The following is a 7,283-nucleotide window of genomic DNA, read 5'->3' on the forward strand; positions in this document are numbered from 1 at the left end:
AAAATAATTAAAATATGAGTTTATTTGAATGAACTTTTTATAAAACAATTAAAATATATAATTAGACTTTTTTTTATAGTAAAATTGTAAATATCCAAGGAATAATAGAAGTGAAGATACAAGAATAAGGTTTAATAATTATTTTGGTTTTTATTTTGGTTCACTTTTTTTTAACGTGGTTTTATTTTTTTCATGCATTCAATTTGGTTCTTATTTCAATAAATTTTATTTAATTTAATTTTTTTTCATGACGTCGTCTAAATTATTAACAGAAAAGTGTACAAGATGGACACTCCTATGACATGACAATATTTTATTTGAGGTGTACGTTGTGACGTGACTTTCTCTTCTTATTCAAAAATGTTAGGGTTCCATGAACCCATGGTTGATAAAGATGTCACCACTCTCAACGGCAACCCTAGAGAGAAACTCGATAATTCTAGAGAATCTCAACAGTCCTAGATAAAAGCTCGACAACCCTAGAGATAAACTTGACAATCATAGAGAGAAACTCGACAACTCTAGATAGAAGTTCAACAACTCTAGAGAGAAACTCAGTAATTCCAAAGAGAAGCTCAACAACCCCAAAGAGAAGCTCGAAAATCATAGAGAAAGATTTTCAGTTTATTATGAAAAATGATAAATGAAGAAAAAGAACGAAATCTATAATGGTGAAAATGATGATAATGATGGTTTATTGCAAAGATGAAAAATGGAATGTACAAAGGGAATGGAAGTAGAAAGTGTAGATTGATGAATGAAGTGTGTGTGAGGTAGATGATTGTTGATAATGGGAATTAATTTAAAAGTGATTGTGTTTGTGTGAGTTTTTAGAAAAGAAAATAAAATTGATTAAGAAAGGGGTTGAAAATTTTTTTAATGCAGGTTTAAGGATTTCGTGTACATGAGGGTTTCGCAATTTGCGTTAAATGAAGGTCGAAAAGTGGCCGCGTGTTCCAAGTGGATTCACGTTTCATGGTGGTGCGATAGGGAAATTTGATAGGTGTGTGGTTGTTCAAAGATGGAACTGTGATTATGGAACATACATGCTTTTATCTCGCGGTGGTGGTGGACCATAATGTTTTACAACTCATACATGCCACTTAAGCAAAAATCACACAACTAGTTTAAAGAGCATCCTACTGCCAAAATGGTTTGTAACCTGCGAGCCAACCCGACCTACCACGGGTTTGAGCCAAGTTGAGTTTGAAAAAAAATGTAATTTTTTTATGCGGATTAGTTTTCAACCCAGCTTACTTAGAACCCGGCTCATCTTGTTGAACCCGTGGTGAGCCAGATTGGCTCACCAACCCACCTAATTTAATTTAATTATTTATTATATTGTGTTTTAATATTATTAGTTAGCAATTTTTTATTATATTGTAGATGAGAATAAAAAAGATGTTTTGAGAGAAAAAAAATATTATAGATTTATCTACTCAAGACTCTAATATTATAAATGGAAGTGATACAAGAATTGTCAATATTAAAAACTTATTTCTTCGCCTTTTGTGCTTTTTTTTGGATTACGTTTGGATTGTAAGATTTTTTTTTTGAATTGTCTTTGGAATTTAATATTGTTTTAGAGTGAAATTTATTTAGATTTGAATTAAAAAAATTATAATTTTTTTATTTTAAAAAATTTATAATTAAGTGAGTCAGTGAGTCAATCCATTTAACTCACCAACCCATGGTTGATGGGTTAGGTTCAAATTTTTTCAACTTGTTAATAAGTGAGCCGGGTTGAGTTGACTCACTAAGTGACCACCAACTCGTGATAAACCGGACAAGATCAAGCTGGGTTACCCATTTTGACAGGTCTACCCTAGATATTTTTCCTTTTAATAATTTAAAAGGCATCACGAAAAATGACTAACCTGAATAAAATTTTTTAAAATATGAAAAAAAATGAAAATCATATTAAAAAAATAGACTAAAATAGCGATAAAAAATAATAATTAAGTCAAATAATAAATAACAGAAAACAAAGAATTAACTTATTTGTTATTTAAAAAAGAAAACAACAGTTGAATGATGGAGACGTGGAGGTTGGATATGTTTCGATTCCTCTCTACGTTTTATTTCAATCCAAGAAAATGTTGGTGAGACTATACGTGCACGTCGCACCAATGCATGACCAGATTCAGAGAAGGACCACATTATCTCATTAAACTTTCTACTACTATTAAACTTCTCCATATCTCGAAAGCACATTTTCCACTGCAATTTCTCATCACCAATGTTAATTCATAGACATTTTTTGAGAAGAAAAATAAAAAGTAAAAGATAAATAAAATAAAATAACAAGTTCATATCTGGATCATCCACTAAATCTAAATCAGTTTCATCTATCGCTGTGAAAACAAAGTGTTGAAAATCTGAGGTCAATGAACGGTACAATCAAATTGAATTGAGATACACAAATGAGGGTCTACCCATTTTATAAATTTAATAGTACAAACATAAAGTCCGAGATTAACTATTGAGTGTGTTTTTCTGACATATTAGGGTCAGACAGAAATTAAGATAGACTTGAATCATACAAGATCTGGTAGCTGCATAATGACAGTTGAATCAGCAACATGAAATTTAATGACCCCTAGCAGCTCCAAGGGGCATTTTTCCTTGGATGAAAGTGATGAGAAAGAATAACATTATCCAAAACAAAAATTATTCGTCTATAGACCCAAAAAAGAATAGTAATTAATAAGCAATCAGATATGAATGTGACAGACAGGTTTTCTGTGTTTGAAATTTGAACCAATTTTCTGAGGGAAAAGGAAATTTGAAACAATAGTAAAAGCAAAAACATTTTTTTGTGGCCAATATAAATTAGAGACTCTCTTATTGTAACATCATGCATGGGCGTGTATGGGTAGTAAATTGATGATAGGGATCTAGTACACCAGCACGATATAACATCGGTTAAAATTGATTATAGGCACCGGTTCTACAACCGGTGCGTAATCAGACGAGGTAAAAAAATATAGGTTTTATGCCTCGGTCATGGACCGAGACAAAGTGGTAAGATTATGCTCCGGATTTTAAAATAACCGAGGTCGTAACAGTTTTTTTTTTTTAAAAAAATTTAGGTAAGCCAGTTCAGTTCAGTTCAAGCAGATGGTGAGATGGTGACCGAGATTCACAAAAATGCAACTGCACTGCAGAACCCAGAAGCGCAACCCATAAACATAACCCAGAACGACAACCTGCAACGCAAAACAACAACCCAGAACCACCATAACAGCAACCCAAAACCCAAATCGTGCCTCCATGATTCAATCTTCTCCACCCCAACCTGCACAGAGAACCCAGAAACTCAAAAATCAGAGAAACGGAACTCAAATTGCAACAACCAAACTCAAATCGCAGAAGCCAAACTCAAATCGAAAAAAACCAAACTCAAATCACAGAAACTCAAACGATAGGAGAGAAAACAGAAATGGTGAAGGAGATCGAGGAATTTTCGCTGCCGCCGCGTCCTGGCCGTCGCCGCATCCTCGCCGTCGCCGAGTCCTCGCCGTCGCCGCGTCCACCATCGTTTCTCTCTCGTCGAAAACCACCGATCTCGCGGCTGTGCTGGCTGTGTGGGTGTTGTCGCGCGACGGGATCTAGACTCAAGGACGTTGGGGTCGTTGTCGGAGAAGGCGATGTCGCCGGTGGTGCGGTCGGGGACGACGCGAGAAAGCGATGGAGGGAGTGGGAGGGAGGGAGTCAGATCTGGAGGAAAGGAGGGAGAGCGAGGGAGCGAGGGTGGGGAGAAAGAAGGAAAGGAGGGAGAGCAGGGAGCGAGAGTGGGAGTGAGATCTGGGGAAAGGAGGGAGAGCAGGGAGCGATATCTGGGGAAAGGAGGGAGAAGAGGGAGCGAGATCTGGGGAAAGGAGGGAGAAGAGGGAGCGAGATCTGGGGAAAGGAGGGAGAGCAGGGAGCGCGAGTGGGATCTGAGGGAAGAAGGAAATGAAAGGTGAATTAAGATAAGTGCATATGACTCGGTTCTCTCTCACCCGAAACAATAGATGTGTATAGGTCTCGGTTCTACACCTGACCGAGGCATATAATCCTCATAAAAAAATTAAAAAAAAATATAAAATGACTATATACCTCGGTTTCCGTTTAAACCGAGGCATAAACATTGTTTCGTAGCTTTTAGACTTCGGTCGCTGCTTTAACCGAGGTAATATGCCACCGTATTTTATTAGGCTTCGGTTTCACCTAAACCGGTGCCTATAACGCGAGTTTAAAATCAATTTTTTTACTAGTGGATATAAGTTAAATGATTACAGGCATACGACTTTTCAATTGTCACTTTTATTACAGAATCATTCTGTTGAAAAAAACAAGGCATATATATATATATATATATATATATATATATATATATATATATATATATATATATATATATAATAATAATAATAATAATAATGTTTCTCAAGGTGGGAGAGATGCATTGAGAAATGTTTAAATGGATAAATAATTGTCTCTTTGTGTGTATTGGTCCGAACGTGAAGAATTATGGATGTTGTATGTTTTTTCTGGATAATGTCTCGCTGAATTTGGAAATTGATCAAAGTTTGAGAGAGAAATCAAAACTAAAATCATTTAATAATTTAGGAAGCAAAAATATATTTAACAATATATTTTATATTAACGATTAACAATATATTTTATATTAACGAAAAAAGTTGAACTCACATCATAAAATAAATTATGTGAAAAGTTGTAAAATCTCAAGGAAAAGTTTGTATTTATAAAGAGAAAGTCTTCGTAATATTTCATAATCTCACACTTGATAATTTATAATTGATATATTGTAACATTATATTTAAGGTAACATCCCATAATCTCAAATTTGATAATTCATAGTTGATATAAATATATATATTTTAAACTCAGATTTCAACTACAAACTCATAAATATAACTCGAATTCTTCTAATTTATTCTTCTATCTCTTTCTTCATTGGCACTGAATCAGACGACATTCCTGCTCCCGTATAACGAATTATATGATCATCGCACATAACAAACACAATCAAGTAGGGTGAGCTAACATGCAACAAATCATTTATAAAACATGCATAATTACTTTGATACACTCAACAAACATCATATAATAATTATGTCAGACACCCTCATACCATCATACAACAATCGCACCATAGATACTCATCCCATCATACCACAATTCCTAATAGACACTCATCCCACGATATCCCATAAACACTCATCCCACGATACTCAATAGACACTCATTCCACAATATCCAATAGACACTCAATACCCAATAGACATTCATTCCACAATACCCAATAGACACTCATTCGGATGATACGTTGATGAGCGGTCATGGGAGGTTATGCACTTGTGATGACTTCTACTTCTTCTTACAAATACACTTCCAAAATACTCCATACCATCCACAAGGTTAGTCCTCAACACTATGTCCAAAACCGGCACATAGACCAGGACCTCCTGCCCCTCTCACCACATAATTCATCTTTCTCTACTTGAGACTGGATGATTATTAGAGTATGAGGATAACCTCCAACAACAGGACCCTTAACATCAACATATACACAAATACCATATCATTACAGAATCTCTCCACGAGACTCATACCATGCTCATATTCCTCAACTCATATTATACCATTACAAAATCTCCCCATAATACTCATATCATGTTCAGATGCATAAATTCATATCCAATATAATAAAATACAATCATCACAGAAATCATACAAAATGAATATATCACAAAATAAATTAACAATACTAAAATATCACCATAAATGGTCACCGGAGAAGAATCAAATGTTTGACGAATCAAACTCACCATAAACTCCAGTACATATGACTAGTCACAACTTACTGGATTTGACCAGGATTGCTCTATGATCAGGGATGTACCAACTCCGGTTTTTAAGATTCCTCTATCCTACCATCACAAATATAACCTTAATATAAACGTTTTGGGGAACTAAGAAGTTGAATCTGGCATAGTCGGTTAGACATCTTCTTATCCTTCCAGAAAGATGAATTCATCACATATTTTATATCAATTGAGTATATTGCATAATAGTTTAACAGTACTTAATCTGTTCAATAGGATTTAAGTTAAAAACCTATCGAGTAGACTCAGGAAAGGGAGGTGTGTCACAATGGACAACTTAAGTACCAAGTCTTTCCTTAGCCAAAGTGTTCCTCAACTAGTTTTTAACAAATTTCTTATTTACAGATTTAAAACAACAACATATAATATTAACATAGAAATTCAATATAGATAGATATACAGTAAGCACATATGTTTTTCATTAACAGTATTCACATAAAATTTTAAGACATGAATAGTAATAAAACAATATTAAATCATAATATAAAAGCTTAGAAAGGTTAGCTCCCCTACCTCTATTCCAGACTTAATCTCTTCCTCAGAATTTGTTTCCCCGAAAACCCTCCCGAACCTCTACTCTTCTTGCAACCAAAAATTTCTTCCTAACTCCTTCTTCTCTATTTCTCAAAATTTCTCACTTGATTCTTCCTCTCTTTGTGCAGAATAATTTCCCCTCTCATGACTATTTATAGTCCAAAAATGTTACTATTTAACAATTTTTTAATATTATTTTATTATATTAATATTTTAATCACTCCCTCAATAATGACTTCAAACGTGGAGTGCTTATCCACTATCACTATTTTTAATTTTTTTTTTTAACAAAAAAGGTAGAAAAGAGTTTGAACCCATGTTCTTAAAATCACCACAATTTTCTACCATTTAAGCTACCAAAATTTCTTATTTAACTTTCCACATTTTATTTTTTACATAAACTTATTAATTATATATTTACAAAGAAATTTACTACTAGTAATAAAATTATTACTATTAAGAAAAATATTTTTCTTAGGTCTTACCATCAGTAAATATGTTAGTTCTAAAGTTGTGTTAATTAATACGGATAAAGAAAAAAAAATATCATCACAACTTAATAAATCTCTTAAATGTATAAAGGGTTTAGATATTTGTGACATGGGAGGATTTACAATTTTTCTTGCAAACAAATTTGTAATATTTATCATAAAAATTGCATGTTAAGTAAAAATGGTTCTGCTTATGTCAAATTTATTGTGTATTTTTATTTATACTCACATTCGTGGACACGTTTTTGCTAGATAAATTTTATTTTTTTTCTATTGCGTCCTTGCATCAGAGTTGAGGTTATAAAAATGATGGAAGAGGAGTTTGACGTGTTGAGTGGATTCAAGATTGCTTTATACTTTTTGG

Source organism: Vigna umbellata, chromosome 8 (assembly GCF_029865625.1).
Source record: "Vigna umbellata cultivar VRB3 chromosome 8, Vumbellata_1.0, whole genome shotgun sequence".
In the NCBI taxonomy this organism is placed as follows: domain Eukaryota; kingdom Viridiplantae; phylum Streptophyta; class Magnoliopsida; order Fabales; family Fabaceae; genus Vigna; species Vigna umbellata.